This window comes from Dipodomys merriami, unplaced genomic scaffold, assembly GCF_024711535.1.
Source record: "Dipodomys merriami isolate MVZ:Mamm:240054 unplaced genomic scaffold, mDipMer1.0.p SCAF_10, whole genome shotgun sequence".
NCBI lineage: Eukaryota > Metazoa > Chordata > Mammalia > Rodentia > Heteromyidae > Dipodomys > Dipodomys merriami.
The window spans coordinates 7,900,353-7,924,959 of record NW_027202271.1 but is presented as its reverse complement, the minus strand read 5'-3'; the positions used below and the strand labels follow the sequence as shown (position 1 = coordinate 7,924,959).

At 40.7% G+C, this 24,607-nt stretch overlaps 1 long non-coding RNA gene across 2 annotated transcripts in view; it reads left to right on the top strand.

Moving 5' to 3' along the window:
• LOC138836286 (uncharacterized) overlaps positions 1–24,607 on the top strand; it is a 445,512-nt gene that overhangs the window by 30,813 nt on the left and 390,092 nt on the right. For both annotated transcript variants that reach the window (XR_011374933.1, XR_011374934.1), the window contains exon 2: positions 4,051–4,119. This is a non-coding gene — a long non-coding RNA (uncharacterized lncRNA). The remainder of the gene's footprint in view (positions 1–4,050; positions 4,120–24,607) is intronic.

Here is a 24,607-nt window from a genome sequence, read left to right as displayed (position 1 = left end):
CCCCCTAAAAAGAGTTACTTTTTGTATTGAAAAGTCTTCTTCCATTTAGATCACAACAATGATGCTCCTAAGAGAAATATTTGTAAGTTAACAGCCAATATTGATTTATCAAAATCATTTGCAGATGTTCTTTAAAAGGCCTTGCACAGTAGAGATGGATATCTACTTTGGTTAACATCAAGATTTATTCTTTTGAGAAGCTTCAGATATATTGATTAGAATGAGGCTGTGATGCTTGGTTTATTTTGGTGTTTTAAAAACTTCTGCTTAACAACTTATAGCGATTCCCAATTGAATACTGCATTGGATAGGTGCATAACTGTTTTCTTCTAGACATGGAGTGCTAATCCAGCTGTCCAGTCTTTTCCCTCACCCACTGCCCCCACAAACAAACCATTTCTAGTAGGATCCAGCTCCTCGCCATCCTACAAAACACCCATCCTCTCTTGAATCTTTGGTAGTCACTACTCATTCTCTAGACTTCCGGTTCATCTCAGCTTGATCTCAACTCCTTTGCTCCTTCTCTGGTGTTACAGAGGGAATTCCTAGATTTAGATACACATGTGTTAAAATTCTGGCTTCATTATTATTATTTTTTTTTGGTAAATTCTGGGGCTTGAACTCAAGATCTCATGCCTCACTCAACTTTTATGCTCAGCTGGTACTCTGCCACTTGAGCCACACCAGCCATTCTGGCTTGTTTGCTGAATTACAGATGGAGTCTCAAAGTCTTCTGACTTAGCTTTGGAATGACATTTCTTTAAAACCTTTATTCATTTGTCATAAAAAAGGAGGAAAGGACCAGAGGAAGATGGTGGAGAAGCTGGAGGCTAAATGAGCTCTTGCATAGAAAGCAGTTTTAGTGTTCAGTGAACAGTTCTAGGCCAGGGAATCACACCAAGTCTGCTATCACAGTACAGGGAGTTAGGCTAGAGTGGGACAATCCAGGCAAGGAGACAGATCTGAGCACTTGCCAGCAGCCGCGGCTGCAGTGACTGCAGTGACGGCCACGGCCTTTTCTCCCTCTTTGCAGATGACATGATCTTGTATTTAAAGAATCCCATGGACTCCACTCCCAAATTACTTGAGCTGATTCAAAACTTTGGCAAAGTAGCAGGGCATAAAATGAACCCTCAAAAATCAATGGCTTTTCTGTATGCCAACAATAAGAAGCGTGCGGCCGAAATCAGGAAAGTAAGTCCTTTTATAATAGCTCCACAAAAAATAAAATGCCTAGGAATTAACTTAACCAAAGAAGTGAAGGGCCTCTATGATGAAAACTTTAAAAACCTGAAAAAGGAAATCAAAACAGAACTTAGAAAGTGGAAAAAACCTCCCATGCTCCTGGATTGGAAGGATCAACATCGTGAAAATGGCCATACTTCCCAAGGCTATCTACAAATTCAACGCAATACCTATCAAAATTCCAACCTCATTCTTCAAGGAAATAGAAGAGGCAATCCAAAAATTCATATGGAACAATAAAAGACCCCTAATAGCAAAAATGATCCTCAACAGAAAGAACAGTGCTGGAGAAATATCAATACCAAATTTCAAACTCTACTACAAAGCCATAGTAATCAAAATAGCTTGGTACTGGCACAAGAACAGACCTCAGGACCAATGGAATAGAATTGAAAACCCAGAAATGAACCTACAGACCTGTAGCCATCTAATCTTTGATAAGGGAGCTAAAAAAATAGAATAGAAGAAAGACAGCCTATTCAGTAAATGGTGCTGGCAAAATTGGTTAACTACTTGTAGAAAACTAAAGCTAGATCCTTATATGTCACCTGCACCAGAATCAACTCCAAATGGATCAAAGACCTCGAAGTCAAAGCAGACACTCTGAAAACATTACAGCATGGAATAGGAGAAACCGTAGGTCTCCTGGGCACAGGACAAATTTTTCTTAATAGAGACCCAAAAACACAACAAATCAAAGAAAGGTTGGACAAATGGGATTGCCTGAAGCTGCAGAGCTTCTGCATGGCAAAGGACCTAGCTAGCAAGATCAATAGAAAGCCCACAGATTGGGAGAAGATCTTCACTAGCCATACAACAGACAAGGGTCTCATATCTAAAATATACTTGGAACTCAAAAAATTAAATCCCCCAACAACAAATCCTCAAAGAACAACAGCCCAATAAACAAGTGGGCTAAAGACTTAAAGAGAAACTTCTCTGAAGAGGAAAGAAGGATGGCCAATAGATACATGAAGAAATGTTCAACCTCTCTAGCCATAAAAGAAATGCAAATCAAAACAACATTGAGATACCACCTCACCCCAGTTAGAATGGCTATAATCAAGAACTCTAATAACAACAGATGCTGGAGAGGATGTGGACAGAAGGGAACCTTACTGTATTGTTGGTGGGAGTGTAAACTTATTCAACCACTTTGGAAAAAGTAGTAAGGAGGCTCCTCAAAAGACTCCACATAGAGCTTCGGTATGACCCAGCAATCCCACTTTGGGACATTTACCTAAATGATCACAAACAAGACCACACTAAAGCTACCAGCACAACTATGTTTATTGTAGCATTATTTACCATAGCTAAGATACGGAACCAGCCCAGATGCCCCTCAGTAGATGAATGGATCAAGAAAATGTGGTATATATACACAATGGAATTCTATGCCTCCATTAGAAAGAATGACATTGCCCCATTTGTTAGGAAATGGAAAGGCTTGGAAAAAATTATATTAAGTGAAGTAAGCCAGGCCCAAAGAAACATAGGTCCCATGGTTTCCCTTATTTACAATAACTAGTATATGTCTGTGACAAGCAGAAAAGGTCAGATAAGATGATGTTAAGCGAAATGAACCCCAAGATAGGGACACAAGTGTTTTTTTTTCTTCATTGCTATTGTTTCTAACATATTTATGAGGTTACCATGTGATTTTTTTGTTGCTTTGTATGTCCCTCCCCCATGGTATGACCCTTGTTTTCACTGTATTTGATATTGGTATAATTTGGGGAGGGGAAGGGAAAAAACAAAATGTTTAAATAGGGATACATGTGGACCCATTGCAACAATGAGATGTACAAGACGCTATGTCAAAAATCAAATCAAACTTTACAATTTATGCGGGGGAGCGTGGGGGGGAGTGTAGTTGTGGAGGTGGGAGGGCAGGGATGGTAGGGGAAAAACAAAGGGGGAGGCAACAATGCTGGATAAGAAATGTACTTATTGTCTTGCTCATGTAACTGTAATCTCTCTGTGTAGTATTTTCACAATAAAAAACTTTTTTTTGGGGGGGGGTCTGGTCCTGGGCCTGAACTCTGGCCCTCAGCTCTTCAGCTCAAGGCTAGCGCTCTACCACTTGAGCCCCAGCGCCACTTCCGTTTTATTTTTTTCTTTTTTGCTTATGTGGTGCTGAGGAATTGAACCCAAGGACTCATGCATGCAAGGCAAGCGCTCTACCACTGAGCCACCTTCCCAGCCCCCAAAACTTCTCTCCTTTAGATGTCTACAAGTCCTGTGACTTGCTCTAACTGGTAGACTATGTCAAATGCTATAAAATATACGTGATTATGTATTACGGTATGTTATATATGCTTGCAGCATTTCTTTGCTAGAATATGTTTTCTTGGTTAGCTTTGAAGAATCAAGCTTATGTGTTATGAACTGCTTTGTGGGGAGGGTCATGTAGCAAAGACTGAGACACCAATAGCCAGCTGAGGCCCTCAGTCTGTCAGCCCGTGGGAACCTGAGGGATAACATTCATGAGAGTTTGGAAGCTGAGCCTTCCACAGTCCAGCCTGACATGAGGACCTAGTCTTGCTCCATGGCTTGATTAAAGCCCAGCAATGGAGCAGGTCATACCTGGACTCCTAGTAGAAGAGAATAAGTGTGCATTTTCTTAAAGTGCCAAGTTTGTGGTAATATTGTTATGCAACAAGAGATACCTAGTATAGGTCATACCTCCCTTATAAGACCATTGTGAGAATTCACTAGAATCATGCATGTAAAGGCTTAATACTATCTTTACTGGACAAGAGATGCTCCACAGATAAAAGTGTATTCTTCTGCTTTTGTTCTCAGCCTCCCATTTTTCACTGATCATACCAGCAGTTGAATTCCCTGAAGACACAGCAGTATTGGAAGAAATATGTAAGTTTATCTCGCTTTCTAGCTGGGTATTTTTATTCCTATACAGATTTCCTTTTTGTTTAGTCTTTGCTCAAATAACTCTAGTGATATGTAGCTCTTTTTTTTTTTCTGGCACTAGAGCTTGAGCTCAGGGTCTAATGATTGCTTGACCTGATTAGCTAGTGCTCCACCTTTTGAGCCATGCTCCCAGTCTCATTTTTTGCCTGTTATTTTGGAGATGGGATTTAGTGGACTTCTCTGCCCAGGATGGCTTTGAACCTCAGTCCTTCAGATCTCTGCCTCCTGAGTAACTAGGAATACTGTCTTGAGCCACTGGCATCTAGCTGGTAGCTAACTCTCCAGCTGCTTTTTTTTACATATGTTAGCTCTGGCATCATTTGCAAATCAGAGCACAGACTCTTTGTGGCCCTACCAAATCAGCATACTTACATATTTATCATTTGAAACTGAGCCTCTGTATTCATTACAGAGAATACTCAAGTAGGTAATGAGCATCTCAGTATTATTGGTAATAACAAAACTGCAAAATACACTTTACCACTAAAGCTATAATTAAAATACTCAAAATACCAAATGTTGGCCAATATAGAGCATGTAAAACTTACATCTGCTCGTTTTGTCATTTGGAAAAACTACTTAAAAAACCAACAGTATTTGCCAAAGCCAAACCTATCCTTGAAAAGACACATAAACAAAAGTTCATAGTGGCTTAATTCTTGTTAGTTCAAATGGAAGAAAATGCCATCAAATGTCCATCAAAGGATAATGGATAGATACAGTAGATTACACAGCAGAATTCTGTACAGCAATGGAAGTTATAAACTGTTATTATATCGGGGCTGGGAAGGTGGCTCAGTGGTAGAGCATTTGCCTTGCATGTCTGAGGCCCTGGGTTCGATTCCTCAGCACCACATAAGCAAAAAGAAAAAAGCCGGAAGTGACGTTGTGGCTCAAGTGGTAGAGCACTAGCCTTGAGCTGAAGAGCTGAGGGACAGCGCCCAAGCCCAGAGTTCAGGCCCCACGACCGGACCCCCCCCCCCCAAAATAAACTGTTATATGCAACATGAGTAAGTCTCCCGGACATCATATTGAGTGAAAGAAGCCAGATATTAAAGGGTAATGTGACCTCGTTTATATGAAGTTCAGCAGAAAGCAGTTGGTCTGTATGGTACAAGGCAGAACATGGTGCTGCCCATGGAGCTAGAATGATTGTGATACTGTCCTATAATATATTTTGATCTTTGTGGTGGCTTCAAGTATATTTATGATGTGAATGAAAAATCCTCTGAGCTAAATGATTGCAAATTGCATATGTGACAGTGTGTGAGTTATATTATCATGAGACAAGAGTATTTAGGAACTGTCTGTTGGGTGCTAAGCATTCTCATTTCCTATCTGCCAACCTAAGGAATAGATTATCATTAAAGGAAGGTAGCTAATTGTTCAAAATAAATGAATTAGTTTTTAGTAGGGAGATCTTTCCCTTTATTTTAAAATATAACCTTAAGATTTTGTTGTCTTTCTTCTGCAAAAAAAAGAGCCAGACACCAGTTGATCATGTTTGTAATCCTAGCTACTCAGGAGGCTGAGATCTGAGGATTGTGGTTCAAAGACAACTCAGGCAGGAAAGTCCGTGAGACTCTTATCTCCAGTAAACTACTCAGAAAAAGCTGGAAGTAGAGCTGTGGCTCAAGTGGTAGAGTCCTAGCCTTGAGCACAAAGACGCTCAGGGACAGCACCCAGGCCTAATTCAAGCCCTAGGACTGGAAAAAAAAATGCTGAAGCTTTCAACTTGAGTTGACCCCTTTTTCTTCTCTAATCCCAAGGCAAAATGCCCACATTTTTTTGATCTCTACCCAGGCTCAACAATTCAAGTCTCAGCGTTATTTTCCTTGTACTTTCAGCCTTTGGCTGAGAACTCAGCCTTGTTTGCCCATAGAAAGTGCTCTGCTTTTTGCCCGTGTTACTTCCTGGGGCTGGCACTTACCACACATAGAAAGTCTGGTGGTTTTAGGAATATGCATGATATGTCTGGGAGCACTATGGGGATAGAAGATGTTTTAGTTTGATATAGTCTCTTGCATGTCCCTGATTGGGGCATGCATATTATTTTTGTTGTGTTGAGAGGACAAAATATAAAATACTTGTGCAGGCCCAAACAAGGAGCAGGCCAGGTAGATAGGTTCAGCAAGGCTTTCCTGAGATATAGTAAGGAAGGGCCTGGTGTGGTTTGACGTGACAATAAAGGAGTTTTCATCTGTCTCTGAAAACTCTCTCTGTCTCTCTTTGTCTCTGAGTTTTCCTTCCAATTGATAGGCTATGATAGGCTATGAACCAAGCATGTATACCTGACCATCATCCTGCTTACTGAAATGTAATTAGAAAAGTTGGAGATCCTGGGCAACCCCAGACTCATTTGGGACACGTTTTCTCAGAAACCTTCTCAAATGCAAATGAAGGTAGAACAAAAGTTCAAAAAAAATGAGAGAAGAGAAAGTTGGAGTCTGTTCTCAGATTAAGACTCCATGTCACTTTGTGCCTTTGCACTAAGGCCATTAAAATATATATGTTTTTGTTCTTGAAACACAGACATATACTGTGTCATAGGTAGCACCTAAAGTGTTCTTGTTAGCATGTGTATAACCATCGGGGATTCCTGTAGGCTCACCAGTGCCTTTGAGCATCTATTTCCTTGCAGTCTTCAAGTACCACAGCAGTAGTATCTAATGGGGAAGGGGACTTTCTTTCAACTGAGCAGAAAGGAGGAATGGGGCCAAGCCCTCCCTGGACTCCTAAGGGATGGAATTCCTTTTCTTGCAGTTCCCGTTTTTGAATTCCCTGATTTACTACCAGTGTGGATACAGACTCCTCCGGAGCCTGGAGTTACTGTTCCATTAGCATGTTTTGCACATTTCATTGCTAAGCAACAATTAGCAGTGTGAATCCTGCCTTCTGTGATTTTAATTTGGGTTTCACACATGGAATTGTGCTTTCATCTTTGCAGCACAGCAACAGCGCTCACTGGTTCCACTAAGGCTGTTTTAGGAGAACCTGAGAGAATAGATGGGGAAGGTAACAGCAGGTGTTCTGCCATTCAGTGGGATAGTTTTGAAATGTTATTTATGAAAGAACCATCTCTAATTAGATACCCAATAATCTGAAAGTAATGTTAAAGGTTGGAGATAAACTCAAAGCAATTCAGTTTGGCCTTAAGGGAGAACTGATAACAGTAGAATAATTATGAAAATCCCGAAAGAGAGCAAAGCAAAGGTCCACAGGAAGAAGAAAACATCTTTTAGCACAAAAATTTCTCATGATAATACTGAAAGGAAATGCTATTCTTTTAATCTCATATCATACAGAATTCTTTTCACTGAGTTATGGGGTATTATGAAAATTTAATAGGAATAATAGATCTAAAAGAAGAAACACGTAAAAAGTAGAGGAAACAGGAAACAAAAAGAGGAAAAAAATCTCATTAAATCAAATTTAATCTAGTTCTTCTTTATCCCTAAGAAAAGAAAAATGACCCTGTTTCAGCTTTAATGTGAAGTACAGTTTCCTGTGAAATATTCTGGTTAGAGAAGCTAAATTATCAGTATCCAAGAACTTGGTAAATATAAAAGCATGCTTATTTTTCTGTACATATGTTGTAGGAATATTGCTTTAAAAATTCCACTGTTTTCACCTTATTCACCTTATTTTGTTAAAGAAGGAAAGAATCCGTATTTAAGCCATTTAAGGAGAACAGGACCCAGAGATTTTATTCTTTTTGGAACTAAATTTTGACTTCCTAGTCTTTTCTCAAAATCTTAAAGAAAGACCAGGAAGGATAATAATAGAAAAGAATCATGACTCAAGGAGAGACCCCACTCAATCTTACAGCTCCTGGAAACAAACAAACAAACAAACAAACAAACACACACACACACACACACACACACACACACACACAATTTAGTTAAACAAGGATTTATGGGGGATTAAAATTTTAGAGTTAGGAAATATTGATCATGGATGAATAAACTCTCTCACAATGTAAGACTGAATAAAACCCTTTGATTATAAAGTCTTTGACTTTAAAATGGTTAATTCCAAGCATTTGATTCTACTTTGAACAGTGGTTTCTTAAATCTTTGACTTTGTCTTTATTGAATCAAATCAAACATCCTCTGACTCACTTTCATTCACCTTGGGAAAAATCTGATGAGCCTACTATAAAGTCTCCATGTTTGTCTAGATAACTAAAAGATTCCTTGTCCTCAAAGAACATACAATCTACCATGCAAGACCGAGGATTAAATATAAAAAAACTCTTTATCATTGTGTTGAAGGACAAAGATAGAAGATAGTTGTAGATGAGCAAATTCAGCTCATCTTGAGACCCAGAAGGTCAAGGATGGCTTCCTAGAGGCTATGGCCACTGATCTGCTTTGGTGTTTACATTGAGCTTCAAATACTGAATCTATAGATGGATATACCCTTAATTGTCAACCAGTATTACTGTAGAAATGATGAGTTAGAAAGAAGAGGCTTGAACAGAGATGATCATGATTTAGTTTTTCTCCTGCTTTGTTTGTAGAAACTATATCCATAGATAAGAAGTTTACAATAAGGTTAAAAAAAAGAGAGAGAGATTTATCTTCTCCCTTAGAATTGCCTTTCAGGTAGGCAAAGGTAGCATTTCCTGCTCCATGTTAAACACAGTTCCCAGAATGGAATGGCATTAGATACAAGGAAAGCCATGAAAAGTGCTTGTCATAGGACCTTAATAAAGTTTGCTTCAATCCTTCTCTCTTGGTCACCATCTATCTATTTTTCCTTGTGAGTTAGTTTTGCTCTTTGAGGACCCTTCATGGTATCAATTTAACAGGTTTGATGATTGAAAAAAAGTTACATAATTGACTCGTGCTAAATGAGACTTCTAGTGATGTACATTGTATTTATTTAGAAAGGCGAAAGTTATCAAAACAGGGCTTCCAGAAATCAGTAAATTAAATCAGTAAGAATTAATTTCTTTTTTCATGTAATAGAGATGAAAATCTAGACAGTAGTAATGCTACTTCATGTTGTCATTCAGGAATTCAAGTTCCTTCTGGTGTGTCTTTCTGCCATTCATCAGGTGTTGAAATTCTCTTGTTTGAAAATAGATAGCAGCCATCATGTGTACATTCTAGATAGAAAGATAGGAAAAGACAGCATGAATAAGATAGAGCTCGTTGGGGATCAGAAGTGCCACACATCCTTCCATTTACGTTCCACTGGTAAGAACTTAGACACATGACTATACCTGCTGAAGGGAGGCTGGAGAATCTAGTCTCATGAGGCAGTCTTGTAACTGGCTACAATTCAATTATAATGGAGGAAGAGAAGGATAGATTTTATTAGACAGCAGCTTCTACTACACACCTCAAAATTGTGTGTTGTTTACTTAATTATTCTCTGGCTGTGTCCCTGTAATTTTTTCATAAGCTAACAGAAAATGAGGCCCCTATCCTAAATTTATACTATTAAATTTTAGATCTTTAGAAATCTAGCAGATTTCTGCTAAATAGAATCTTACTGATTTTGACTCACCTTTTGCCTTGGTTGGAGTAGTTTTAAGAATTGCTTTTGTCATCTGAGATATCTTACTCTTAGCTTGATGCTGTTATCTGCAGAAATGATCAACATGATTTCTGTTTTCATTAAGATGTTTGCTAGAAAGTCAGAACAGAGCTGGGCGCCGGTGGCTCATGCCTGTAATCCTAGCTAGTCAGGAGGCTGAAATCTGAGGATCTCGGTTCAAAGCCAGCCTGGGCAAGAAAGTTCCTGAAACTCTTAACACCAATAAACTACCAGAAAACCCTAAGTGGCACTGTAGCTCAAGTGGTAGATTGCTAGCTTTGAGCTGAAGAGCTGAAGGACAGTGCTCAGGCCCAGAGTTCAAGCCCCACCACCAACAAAAAAAAAAAAAAAAAAAGAAGATAGAAAGTCAGAACAGTTAGCATGTTACTTGAAGGTCTCTTTCCACTTTTAACATTTATCAGTTATTCTTCTGGGGTTTGTTCTTCCTTCTGTTGGTTTTGCATTTGTGTAATCATTTTGAAGCAACACTGAAGCAGTCACTGAAGCAACAGCAATACCATTCACAATATTTAATACACAATATTGTGAATGGTATTGCTGTTGCTTCAGAGATAACCCTTAGTTTATCCATCATCTGTTAACATTAAGTGGCATGCAAGTGTATTTAGTGGTGGTAGGAGGTAATATGAGTGAAGAAAGTACCAATATAATGGAATGCCCTGAGGGACAACTTCTTATCCTTATGAAGTCCAGTAAAGGTTAGTGAAATTAGCCATAAACTCAGTATACTTTATGATAGTACCCAGTGAAATTCTGTTTTGTAAGGAACAATTAGAAAACTGGTGAAAAACTTTTTTTTCCTCTGGGAAGGGTGGAGGTAGGAATTAGATTGACTTTTAGTTTGGATATTTTGTATTTCTGAAATGTTTGAGTTTTAAATTGAGCTTATCCTTGCACCTATTTATTTATTCATTCAAAAACTGGGCTATGCCTGTATTCCCAGCTATGCAGTTAACAGAGATAGGAGAATTGTGGTCAGGTCCTGGCTAGGACAAAAAGTACAAGACTATATCTGAAAAATAACCAAAGCAAAGAAAGGCTAAAGGCATGGCTCAGGTGGTATAGTGCTCCATAAGACTTGTGTTCAACAGAGCCACGGAACCAAGAGAATGGAGGCCAGCAACCTGCCACGAGGGGCCAAGTCAGAGGAGGCCTGGGGGCCTGCGGTCTGGAGGGCAGAGCAAGGCCTCCACGCCCCTCCCCGCCGAGGACAAGGTGAAGGAGAGTCAGGAGAGCTCCAGCAGGGGTCAGAACAAGAGCGGGGCAAGGCCAGATGTGAGGGGCCTGCGAGCTAAGAGGACTGCCATCCAGCCCGCAGGAAGCACTTTGGACAGTGAACTCAAGCCCAGAGTAACTCGAGGGGCCAAGCGAGGTGCAGAAAATCCAAAGAAGGCAGACGACACCGTGAGCTCCAAGAGAGTGAGAACCAGGCGTCCGCTTGACGGTGAAGATGTGTAGCAGGCATTGAGGATACAGTGAAGAGTGGGATTAGTGCTCAGGTCTTCCACCGTCATTGTAAGAGTGAATTCTGTAAATAATAGTATCGGGGGCGGGGGGGGGGAGGGGAGGGAACAAATTTAAGCATCTCCTGGGTTTGACCCGTTTTCAAAAGCTCCGTGTCATAAAAGAGACTATGGAGGGACCTCATTAATGAAAGAGTAAAATTTTTTTTGGGGGGGTGGATACAACATGGCCCTTCGTATTCTAGAATAAAGACCTGCAGGTCAAAAAAAAAAAAAAGACTTGTGTTCAAATCCCAGTATCACCAAAAAGTTAAAAATATATTTAATACACAGAATATATGAAATAGAGAAGTATTATATATAGTCATATTATGTGTGTGTCTATCAAACAATAGTTGTGGTACATACTCAGAATACAGCTGTAAGCAAAGTCAGACAAAGTACCCATGGAATTTGGTGTCTACTGACCAGATGATAGAGTTCAGTGGCTAAATATAAGAAGCCTACAATCAGGAAGTTTAAATTCAGATTCTACTATGTCATTTATTAGCAAGTGATTGTGTTCAAGTTTTTTGGTCATTCTGTTTCTCAGTTTGTTCCCTTATAAAATTGAGCCTCCTTCGCCTCTGCTTAACTGGGCAAAACAGTATAAGAAACACGTAACACAGTATGGAGAACAGTTTTTATTGTGGATTAGCACTCGTGAGGGAGAAGACCTCAATTTCCCAGTTACACAAGTATAATTGTTATAGATACTTTTTGGGACAGTACAGGGTGCCAAAGAGGTATGGGATTACAGATGGGAGGACATTATCTGGTTAAGAATAACATTTAAGAATGTGTTCCTGGGGAAGGTGGCTCAGTGGTAGAGCGCTTGCCTTGCATGCCTGAGGCCCTGGGTTCGATTCCTAAGCACCACATAAGCAAAAAGAAGAAAGCCGGAAGTGGCGCTGTGGCTCAAGTGGTAGAGCACTAGCCTTGAGCTGAAGAGCTGAGGGACAGTGACCAGGTCCAGAGTTCAGGCCCCATGACTGGAAACCCCCCCCCCCCAAAAAAAGAACATGTTCCTGAAGGAATGAGAGAACACTCATGTATGAGTTCATTGTCAAAGCAAGAAAGATTTTAGGATGTTTTCTAAAAATTTTCTGGAAAAGAAGGTAGTGAGCAGGACTGGGTAACAGGCTATTTGATTGATTGTTTCTATGCTGCTATTTGCTGATTGCCTGAACTTTTATACAGTGGTCACTGGTATAGGATAAGAGACATGAAAAGCAAAACATAGCTCCAGAGAAAGCTGTGAGAGAAGGAAACGGGAGTATGGGGCCTCTAGCTGGCCACTTGTGCAGGTCCAACTTCATCATGAGGATGACTCAGAACCTGCTGCTTGATGCCCTAAAGGGCACCTGCCGTCACAGTTCCAATATCAGGAAAGTAGACAAGGACACAAAAACTGTGGACTATTTCTAGGTCAGGTATAAATAAGAAGGAAGCTACATTAGAAGTATAGGGCTAGCAAGGTGATCTTCAGTATCAGTATTGTTGGATGCAGAATTTTTTCACCCTTTTTTTTTGGAGGTTGTGGGTCTTGAACTCTGGGCCTGGGTGCTGTTCCCAAGTGCTTCAGCTAATGGCTAGCCCTCTACCACTTGAGACACAGTGGTTTTCTGGTAGTTAATTAGAGATAAGAGTCTCATGGACTTTCCTGCCTGGGCTGGCTTTGAACCATGCTCCTCAGATCTCAGCCTCCTGAGTTGCTAGGATTACAGGTGCAAGCCACCGGTGCCTGGTGATTTATTTTCCTTTTAAAGGTTTTATAAGCAGGGTGCCAGTGGTTTACATCTGTAATCTTGGCTACTCAGGAAGATGTATGGATTACAGTTTGAAGCCAGCCCAGGAGAGAAAGTTCATGAGACTCTTATCTCCAAAGAACCATCAAAATGCTGAAAATGAAGATGTGGCTCAAGTGGTAAAATGCCAGCCTTCAACAAAAAAACAGGGACTGCCCAGGCCCTGAATTAAAACCACAGTACTATCATATACACATATGCACACACATACTTACACACACATGTTTAAAAAATTACTAAATGTATTCACATATAAACAAGTTTCTTTTTTGTCAGTTGTGGGGCTTGAACTCTGGGTCTGGGTGCTGTCCCTCAGCTCTTCAGCTCAAGGTGAGCACTCTACTACTTGAGCCATAGTGCCCCTTTCAGTTTTCTTGTGGTTTATTGGAGATAAAGAGTCTCATGGACTTTCCTGCCTGGGCTGGCTTTGAACCATGATTCACAGATCTTAGCCTCCTGAGTAGCTAGGATTACAGGCATGAATCACCAGCGCTGGCCACAAGTTTCTTTATTAAAAGTTAGCCTTTTCCAACTCTTTAGTATGCGAACAGGCATTCTGCATCTCTTGAGGGGAATTTCTCCGATTTTAAGTCATTGGTCCCTTTGATTAAGGAATTTGTCCTAGAGTATCATTTAGGGCTAGTTAAGAAAAATCTGATATGGGAAATATTCCAGTACTTTAATCAAGTCTGATTTGCTGTGGAAGACAGAGACTGGAAGGAATTAGTCGGACATATTGAATGAGGTTGATAGCACAGTGCACTGTTGAGACAGGAAGAGGCCAGCAGAGGGAGATGATAGAATGCTGTGAGGACAGGGGTGGGTGGGTATGGGGTCGGGGGTGGGGTGGGGGGGAGAAAGAGTTGGCTCTGGGGAAAAGAGAGAATTTAAGCCCCAATTCCCAAATGGATGCTTTTATAAGTAGCCTGGGTTGGGACCCAGAGACTGCAGTGCTGAATCTGTGTGTGTAGGGGAGAGGTGGGGCTAGGTGAGAAGGAGGATCTCTGCATATTGTTTCTCTGAGGCTTTGGTATAGACAGATCCCAGTAAAACAAAGCTCACTTTTAGGGGAGTGATGGGCATTCTGAAGGTAAGCCTGCTCCTGGATTTCTATCATCCTTTGTAGGTTTTTAAAGCTATCAAATCAAGACTTTTTCAAAGACACAGTGCCCCAGGGTTTCAGATTCCTATTATTTTGAAAACCAGAGCTTTCCCGGTTCTAACTTAGTGTTTACGAGTCCTTGGGTGTTACTGATACTGACTCCTTCATCACAGTTCCTGGATCTGGATTCTTGCCTTCTCATTTAATACAGCTTGAGGCTGCTTTACAATATCCTCAACTATCAGGGATCTCTATTTTTCTATTTCATTTTCTGACTTAAAAGATAACAAACATTTATTATTTGAAATTTCAAAAACTGTCAGAGTCAGGAGTAAAAAAAATGTCCATAATATTACTAATTAGAGCCAATCATGTCATTTTGGCATACAGCCATTGGAATTTTCTACTCTGATCAGACTTTTTCCTATCAAGATTATCTGTGGTTCAATTTTGTCTCCTGCTTTCCCCTACTTTTATGTCATGCACTTTTCCATACCATTAAAAACTCTTCATAAACATGATTTTTAGTGGCTGCCTAATGTGCTAAAGATGGAAATACTGCAATTTACTTAGCTGTTCAATTTTCTCTGAAGCCATGTTTGTTCTTCTTTCCCCAATCTTTCTTTTTTGGTGAAGACAAAGGTTGTTAAGGACATGTATGCTCTTCTTTCTCCATCATATATTACTATTACACAGTCTTTCTCAAGAAGTAGGCTTCCATTTTCATTGATTTATCGAATGTGGTTAACCTTCATGTTGTCTTAGCATTTCCTCCTAAGCTTCAGCTCACTGTGCTATTTAACTTTCCTGTCCTAATCTTACACATGCTACTCGCTTGCCCTTCTCTCTATCTATGGCACATGCCCTTTCAAAACATCAATCCAGCAGAAGTTTCCCAATACGGATGCATTGGCTGGTTCCAGTTGGAGCTAAGAAGTATACTGCCTTGAACAGTCTTGCCTGGAACTTTCAGCCACTTACCACATACACTTCTGCATCTGTGAAAAGATGATTTATAGACTCACCATGCAGAAAACTAGGATTTGCAGGGACTGGGCATTCCATTCTCTTCAGAAAAAAATGTACATGTGTCCAGGTGCAGTGACTCATTACAGTAATCTCAGCCACTTGGGAAGTGGAGATGAGGAGAATCACGGTTTGAAGCCAGTCCCCCTTTCAACCAGTAAGTCAAGTGTGATGATGCAAGTTGTGATCGGATCCCATCTATGTCTGAACGCTTGGTAGGAGGATTACAATCCCAAGCTGGCCAGGCAAAATACAAGACCCTATCTGAAGAATAAAGTAAAAAGGGCTGGGAGTATGGCTTAAAAGCTCCTGCCTGGCAAATTCAAGGCCCAGAGTTCAGACCTTAGTGCCCTCCAGAAAGGAGAAGAAAATGTACAAGTACTTCAACAAACAGATAGACTCCTCTGCTCTGATGGTCATAAAAATACCGCAGACTGGGTGGGTTAAAATGTAGAAATTTACGTTCTCACATTACAAGATCATAGTGCAGAAAATTTGATTTTTAGTGATGTCACTTTGGGGATTGTAGCCAGTCACTTTTCATTGTCTTTACATGGCTCTTCCTCCATGTGTATGAGAGAGACAGACAGAAGAAGACAGAGAGAGAGGAGTGAGAGAAAGAGGGAGGGAAGAAGAGGGAGAGGAAGAGGAAGGAAGATCTAGTGTCTCTTTCTCTTCTCAAAGATACCAGTCTTGTTGTATTAGGGCCCCCACTGTGGGATTTCACCCAACCTTAATTAATTCCTTATGGCTATGTGTTCATCTACAGTCACATTTAGGGCGAGGGTTTCAATATGAATTTTGGGGGACATGATTCAGTGAGAACAAGAAATGACAAAATATGATGATCCCCAAGTTTTGAAGTTGGCTCTATGATAAGTTTTATTTGCCTGTTCATTTGACTTTTTTTTAATGTAAGAAAAGAGGTTGGTCTTCATCCAGCAACTGTGGGGGACACTGGAGTCTTGGGAGTTATCCCATGACTTGCAGTGCTTTGATGGAACTGCAGATGTGGGATATTCTGGCTCAGCACAGGTGGATGCACATCACTGGAGTATTCATTGTGTCTCTCTGGAGGTTGCAACTTTCTCTAAGAAAGAAAGCATCTGCAGATTTCCACAGAAATTATGCTTGTGAAACATTTTGAGGAGGTAAAGTAGGCTGGTATCTTTCAGAGTGTAAATAATTTTGGAATGTAAAGAATTTCTTGGATTGAATTGGACAGAAGTTTTCACTGACCTATGTTACACTGAACTATGAAATAGGAATTATGTGTGGCCAAAGGAATAGTTTTTCTTTTCTTTTCTCTTTCCTTCCTTCCTTCCTTCCTTCCTTCCTTCCTTCCTTCCTTGCTTCCTTCCTTCTTTCCTTCCTTCCTCCTTTCCCTCTCTCTCTCTTTCTTTCTTTTTTCTTTCTTTCTTTCTCTCTTTCTTTCTTTCTCTCTCTCTTTCTTTCTTTCTTTCTTTCTTTCTTTCTTTCTTTCTTTCTTTCTTTCTTTCTTTCTTTCTTTCTTTCTTTCTCTCTTTCTCTTTCTTTAGTTCTGTCTTTCATTCTTTCTGTTAGTTATGGGTCTTTCTTTAGTTCTTTCATTCTTTCTGTTAGTTATGGGTCTTGAACTCAGGGCCAGGGCCTGGGCACTGAGCCTGAGTCTCTTTATACTCAAGATTAGTGCTCTGCCCCTTTGAGCCACGGCACTACTTCCCATTTTTTTTTTTATTTTTTTATTGTAAAGATTCTATACAGAGGGTTACAGTTACATGAGTGGGGTAATGAGTACACTTCCTCTTGAACATTGTTACCCCCTCCATTGTTTTCTCCCTACCATCCCCTCCCTCCCTCCCTTCCCCAAGGTTCTTTTTTTTTTTTTTTTTTTTTTTTTGATTGTGATTAAGTGATTACTTAATTTCCGGAAATTCACAGTATTGTGGAATAATGATGCTCATTTAAAGTCACACGTTCATTCTAACTTTCCTGGAGCAAATTGTCTATCACAGTCTGTAATATATAACGGTGTTCATATGTTATATACCATACACGTGATCAGCAGCATGGGGATATTTAGTAGTGGTTCAACCAGATGAGTGGGAGTTCTTTGTTTCTTAAGTCCTGTTAGTTTTGCCATATCACCTAACATTTTGGATTTATCATCCGCTTATCAGGGAGACCATGTACTGTTTGTCTCTTCGTTCTTGGCTTACCTCGCTCAACATGATTCCTTCTAGCTCCATCCATTTCCCTGCAAATGCCATTATTTTGTCATTTCTAATGGCTGCATAATATTCCATTGTGTATAGATACCACAATTTTTGGATCCATTCATCTGTGGTGGGGCATCTAGGTTGTTTCCATATCCTAGCTATTGTGAACAGTGCTGCAATAAACATGGAGGTGCACGTGTCCTTGTATATTGGTTCCTGTTGTTCAGGGTAGATGCCTAGAAGTGGTATGACTGGGTCGTAAGGGAGGTCAATCTTTAGCTTTCTAAGGACCCTCCAGACTGCTTTCCAAAGTGGTTGTATGAGTGTACATTCCCACCAGCAGTGTAATAGCGTTCCTCGTTCTCCACATCCCCTCCAGCATTTGTCGTTGGCTGATTTGTGGATGTGGGACATTCTGACTGGGGTAAGGTGGTATCTCAGGGTTGTCTTTATTTGCATTTCCTTCACCACCAGGGATGATGAACATTTCCTCATGTGTTTCTTTGCCATTTTTATTTCTTCATTTGAGAAGTCCCTCTTTAGTTCCCTTGCCCATTTAGTAATTGGTTTGTTAGGTTTGGGAGGGATTAGTTTCTTGAGTTCCCTGTATATACAGGATGTTAACCCCTTGTCTGATATATTGCTGGTAAATATTTTTTCCCAATTAGTTGGTTGTCTTTCTAGCTTGGTTGCGATAGCTTTATCTGTGCAGAAGCTTTTTAACTACTTCCCATTTTTGAGTGGTTGACTGGAGAAAAGTCTCAAGGGGACTTTTCTGCCCATGCTGGCCTCCAACTGAGTGCTTCAGATCTTAGCCTTCCGAGTAGCTAAGATTACAGGCATAAACAACTGATGCCTGGCTAGTTTTTCTTAATAAATAGTTAACAAATATGTGGGGACAGGGGAAAGAAAAGAATAATCCCCAAAAGATGGATGGTACTATCACTGGATGCCTGTCCTACTAATTCCTACTTACAAATAAAAGATCCAATGTCACCTGTGTGTTGGTAGCTCAGGGATAGTGCCTAGGCTCTGAGCTTGAGCTTCAACGCAAAAAAAGGGGGGTCCAACTCTTACCATTACATTAACACACTTGAACTATGGAGAAATCTCATTTTCCTCACTCATTTTAACTGAAAAGAGGTTGAGGGAGTGACTAAGTGCTTTGGCATGTAAATATTTCAGAGAAAAACATCACTAATAGAGGGCTTGGAAAACAATGTGAATTGTTTAGAATATTTAATCAACAGATACTTATGGTAGGCCTGCTTTGATAGAGAGACATTGTCCCAGGCACTCAGGATATAGAAATAAGCCAACAGGTCCCCTGCATACTTGGATTAAAATACTAGTGAGAAAATGGACTGTAAATAGGTAAACAGGTAAGTAGTATGTAGGTGGACAGATGCTGCTGGAGAGCTACTGGGCTGCTGTGTCAAATAGGAAAAGAAGTCTGTGGGACTGACCTGAATGAAAGGAGGGTGTGCATCATGCAGATATCTAGGGAAGATGCGCCTGATGTAGTCTTTCTTATGTTTTGCATACAAATTGAACCTGTGTGTGTGCGTGCGTGCATGCGTGCGTGCGTGCGTGCGTGCGTGCGTGCGTGTGTGTGTGTGTGTGTGTGTGTGTGGTGAGCCTGGGCGTTGTTCCTGAGCATTATTTTGCTCAGGGCTAGTGCTCTACCATTTGAGTTACAACTCCTCTTCCAGGCTAATTGGAAAGCCAGCCTGGGCTGGCTTTGAACTGCAGTCCTCAGATCTCAGCCTCCTGAGTAGCTAGGATTACAGATGTGAACCACCAGTGCCCTGCCAGAAACTGTTTTTAAGTTTAGGACATTCCTAGGCTGTTGGCCAAAAATGTCTCCCAAAATCCTGCTTCCATTTCTGCATGTGAACTTTGTGTTTGTCTTCTGGAGGGCCTGTGTCCTGTGTTTGAAAAGCACAGCATCTCCTGGTACTTAGAAAAAACGTTATCATTGTTAGTGAAATGAGCTCCCTTCCCTTGGCTTAGCACACTCCTTCCCCTCTCCACAGCTTAGCATGCTCCCTTCCTAGGCAGCACTAGGCCCATTTAGTAAAGGCAGTAAATAATCCGCCTCCAGCCCACTTCTCTGGGGCAGCTACCACCATATAAGGCGACAGGAGCCCCTTAGAGTGACCTTCAGGTCTGGGCAGCTGCAGGACCCTTATCTACTATTTGGACAGCAGCCATAAATCCTAGTCCGCCATGATGAAGCCCCTGGCCCACACGTCCACACCAGGGTCTCTGCCTCCTAGCCTTTTCTAGATACTTCTAAACCTCTTAAGTTATATAGGTCACCTCAGAAAATAGCCAGCGCTTCTCACTTCTCCCTTGTGAGAAGGAGTCTTGCTGGCCCCTTCCCTGGCAACAAACCTGTCTTTGTTCTCTGTACCTGGATGTCTTTCTGGCAAAGTCTAATTTACTCTAACAATCACTATTAAAATGTATTCAGATTAAATTCAACTAGCATCACTCATAATTTTGTAACCTTTCAAACTGGCAGTAGTCTAGCCAAGACTAGCTTTTTCTGAATGAGTCCTCTAAGCGAACACGTCAGTCAGTGCTAACATTTGTTAGAAAGGCCCTGTTTCCTGTGAGGTGAGGGCGAAGCCCCGCACCCTGGAGTCTTATTCCTAGTCTTATTTTCCCATGTAAGACTCCTCAGATGGCTTCTGCGTTAGGCTTCAGTTCATCCTTTTGTAGATGCTAATCCTATGCCTTTTAACCTTTCCCATCATTGTCTGGTGTCTAGTTAATCTGTGGTGGTTCGTTCTACTTTCATAGGAGTTACCCCAAAAGTAGCAGCAGGGACGCTTCCATGAGGGAGGGTTCCAAACATCCCAGAGATTTGAAAAAGAGAAGGAAAGGCCCTGAGATTCTAAAGAAGCTCTCTACAGAGGGCACTGCCTACGGATCACACAGTGGATCTACCTAGCCCTGTCCATGGGCACTGCTCACAGAAAGGAGGTGGACTTGGTGTGAGAGTTTAAGGAATTTGTCTTATGTGGGCGCCTAGTTTTTTTTTCCCACATTGTGGACAACTATTGGAACACTATAACAAGGGATCAGGTGTTAGGTGTTCTCCTGGGCTTTGGCTCAAGCCTTGGGGGAAATCACTCACCTGGTTGGTCACAGAGTCCTCAAGCCTTTTTATTTCTCAAGACAGAAAACTGGGAGAACTCAAGAGGGCCTTGCAGTAAGACTCCCCTAACAGTGTGACCCATGCTGTCCTCCTCTTTGTCCCAGTTCTGGGAGGGACTGAATCAGTGGTAGCTGCAGGAATTGAGAAGCTGTAAGCAAAGTGGGTCTGTTTGATAACGGTATGTGCCCCACACATCCCTCAAAGCACGAGGTGACTTTGAGTCAGGCCAGTAAATCCCCATGGAGCTTCAGAGTTATTGGGCTGCCATTTTATAGTGTAGACCTGAGGATTAAATGAGTCCCTCAGCCACACCTTCAAATGGTGCTTTTTTAATAGCCTTTTCTCCTCTAAATCAGATTACAAGAGTTTCTTTTTTTTTATTATTGTTGAAGCTGAAAATCCTTTTAACTGATGAAAAATCCCTTTTATAGAGTTCCTTTACCACCACCCTTTCCCCCTCTGCTTTCAGTAGTGTTTATTATTTCATGCTTGTCCTTTATTGTACCATGAGATCTTGAGTAAATAATTTGATATTATTTATGACAGATGTTGTGATGGGATTTAGTGAAAAAGAGAGCCTTGGGCAAAATTGTAAGCACAGTGCAGTGTTTGTCCTTTTCATCCTCATTTTTCTCTTTCTTTTTTTCAAAGCTCTGGGATCCTGTTCTTAGGCACCCAGGTCCTTCATGCGGAGGCTCTGCAGTAGCCTGGGGCTGCCTGAGAAGTTTCCACCTGTCTTGGTCAGCCTCAACTTCTGCCTAACTGATCATGTGTCAGCGTTCCTGACAATGCTGATTTGAAGTGCAATATAGATAACTTAATTTAGGATAAGTTACAAATGACCAATTATGCTAAATGTAGCTTTTTTCTTTAGTATGGAATTGATATCCATTTATCTGATCCTGGGCATATCTTCACATTTATTCTCTTTAAGCTTATTTGACTTATTTTCAGATAGCACGCCTTTTTTTTTCTTCTATTTTTAGGTTATAGGTAGCTTTTGATCATAAATGTTAAGAAATTCAGATATTAAAGAGTACAGGTACTTTTTAAGATTTTTTTTTTTTACTTTTTCAATCAAAATAGATCCTTCAATCAAAATTGCTGTGAGCAATAAAGACCTGAAAATAATGACTTAAGTAAAGATGAGTGCTCTTTCTCTCCCATCTGAAAGTATTCTAGAATAGGTTAGTCCACAACTTGGGAAATAGTTTCACATTGTCAGAGACTCAGGCTTCTTGTCTCCTGTTGTGCCAGGAAGGTTTGCATGATAAAAAAATGTGGGCTTTGTCTTAGAAATAGCTCTGACACCCACCGGAGCCAGGTTCCAGTCACCCAACAGCCCTTTAAGCCTCTGCTAAGCTGGCTGGTAAACCCCTGGGATTCTTTTATCTAGGAAGACATGGTGAACAGATATTGGAAGACAAAAGGCATTCTTTGCAACAATTGCAGTTTTGTAACTTTGGAACTAATATGCACTTGTAGTACCAATACACAGAAAACAGGGAAGAGTAAAAAGAGGAAAGGAAGCTGGGCGCCTGTGGGTCACGCATATAATCCTAGCTACTCAGGAGGCTGAGATCTGAGGATCATGGTTCAAAGCCAGCCCGGACTGGAAAATCCGTAAGACTCTTATCTCCAATAAACCACTAGAAAAGAAGAAGTGGTGCTGTGGCTCAAGCAGTAGAGCGCTGACCTTGAGCTGAAGAGCTGAGGGACAGCCCCACGACCAACATCAAAACAACAACAACAACAATAACAACAACAATTCTTTCTTTCTCTTCATCCCACTGATGTAACTTCAGTTTTTAAAGATTTGTGAGAAAAATTCATGCAATAGATTAATTTTTTTTGTGAGGGGGGGCAGTGTTTGGGCCTTACAGTTGCTGGACTGAATCAATACCACTGAGTCACACCCCAGCCTTACTTTTCACTGATTTTTTTTAATTTTAAGGATAGGGTCTCCCTTCCTATTAGGGGAGACACTGGAGCTTCAACCCACCTACTTTAGGTTTCCTGTCTTGTGATGCTCAGATCCAGTTTCTCTCCATGAAGATGAAGTCTTGAGATTTTTTTCTACCCAGACTGGCCTGAAACTGTGGTCCTCCAACCTCAGCTTATCACATGGCTTGAGATGGCAGGTGGAAGACACTGTGCTCTGCTATGGGTTGAGAAGGGGTCTTTTGAGTCTTGTTGCTCAGGCTGGCCTTCAGCCTTGATTCTCCCTTTCTCAGAGCCCCAAGTAACTAGAATTGCAAGTGTGAGACACCGGCACCTGTTCAAAAAGTAATGTTTAAAACATAAATAACCAAGTGGCCTACTTCTCTGCCTACTGTTTCTTCACAATGCCTGGGGATTGAACTCAGGGCCTGGGTGCTATTTTGTTTTGTTTTTTTCCCCCTCAAGGCTAGTGCTTTACCACTTGAGCCACAACTTCAGTTCCGTTTTTTTTTTTTTTCCTCCGTAGTTAGCTGGAAATAAGTGTCTCATAGACCTTCCTATTAAGGCTGGCTTTATCTATGATCCTTAGATCTCAGTCTCCTGAGGCTAGGATTACAGGTGTGAGCCCATACCTGTCTATATTTTTATATATAACAACTAAATCACAGGAGGCTTGTCTTGACTTCCTTTCCTTTGAGTTGGAAGCCTGTGTACTTGGTAATATTGTTAAGTCAAACTATTAGTAAATAATTCAGAGATTACCATATTTGTGTTTCTGTTTGCTGAAACATACATATTATTACATACCTCATAATGAAATTATGATTTTTGCCTTAGTTTTGGTTGGAGTGAGGTGCCAGGGATGGAACACAGGTTCTTGCACATGGTAAATTAGTGCTCTATTGCTGAGTTATATATCTTTAGCCCCTTAAACTTCCTGTCCACTCAGAAGGATTAGTATAGATAGCCCTCCTCTCATCTGGAAGGGGCTCATTGCTGATATTACTGGATGTATACAGAATAACAAAGTGGTTACTACAGTGAAGCAAGTTAAGATGTCCATTATGTTGCAGTTACCCTGTGTGTGTAGCGGGGGGGTGGGGGGGCCAGGGGGAGACAGAACTACACATTTAGCAGAAATCTCTGACATACTATTTTATTAACTATATATTTTTTGGTTATGTACTATGTATTTTATTTTATCCTCTGACTTACATCTCTCTGACTTTTATCTCTCCATGTACATACATGTTGTAGTAAGTGGCAGGTTCTACTATATAAAAGCTAAATAATATTCTGTTGTATATAAATAGACATATATCTACATATGTATATAAATAGAAACATATGTGTGTATGTGTGTATAAAAGTTTATCCAGTTCTTCACTGGTGGACCCTTAGTTGTTTTGTACCTTGCCATATGAAAAAGGCGACAGTGCATAGTGAAGTGAAGCGATCTTTTTGAGGTGGTGATTTCATTTCTTTGGATACATTCCCAGAGGAGGATTTGGTAGGTCATAAGGCAGTTTTGTTTTCAGTGTCTTTAGAATCTCCCATATGTTTTTCCGTAACGGATGAGCCATTCCCACAGTGTGCAAGGATTCTCTTTTCCCCAACATTCGTGTCATTTTTGGCGCCACTTTTGGTGGCAGCTAAGCAAAGGAGCATTGCTCTGCAGTTGCTGTTGCACTGATAGGAGCTTGGGGATAGGCTTTTATGGAATTACTAGGGGGTTTGCTGATTGGCTGTTTGTTCTCTTCCTGGGTTTTGCTGGTTGGTTACCAATTTTTTTTCTTGGAACATGTTTTGAATTAGGTGTGCACACATACAAGAACATCTTAGCAGTTTGGTTTCTACTACTACCTGCCATTTAGCCTGTTTTTGTGTGCTTGGCTTGCCTCCACAGTCCACTGGGTTCTGTGTATTTTCCGCCTACCATGTCCCTTTAAGAAGGGAGCAGTATCTTTTGTCATTATGATAGAAAGGTGTCAGGTGACATAGTAGTTCTTATTTTCATTTCTTTGATGACTAATTATATAGAACACCTTTTCATGTACCTGTTGACCATTTTTATATCTTTTGACAATGTTTATTCAGGCCTTTAGACTAATTTTAAT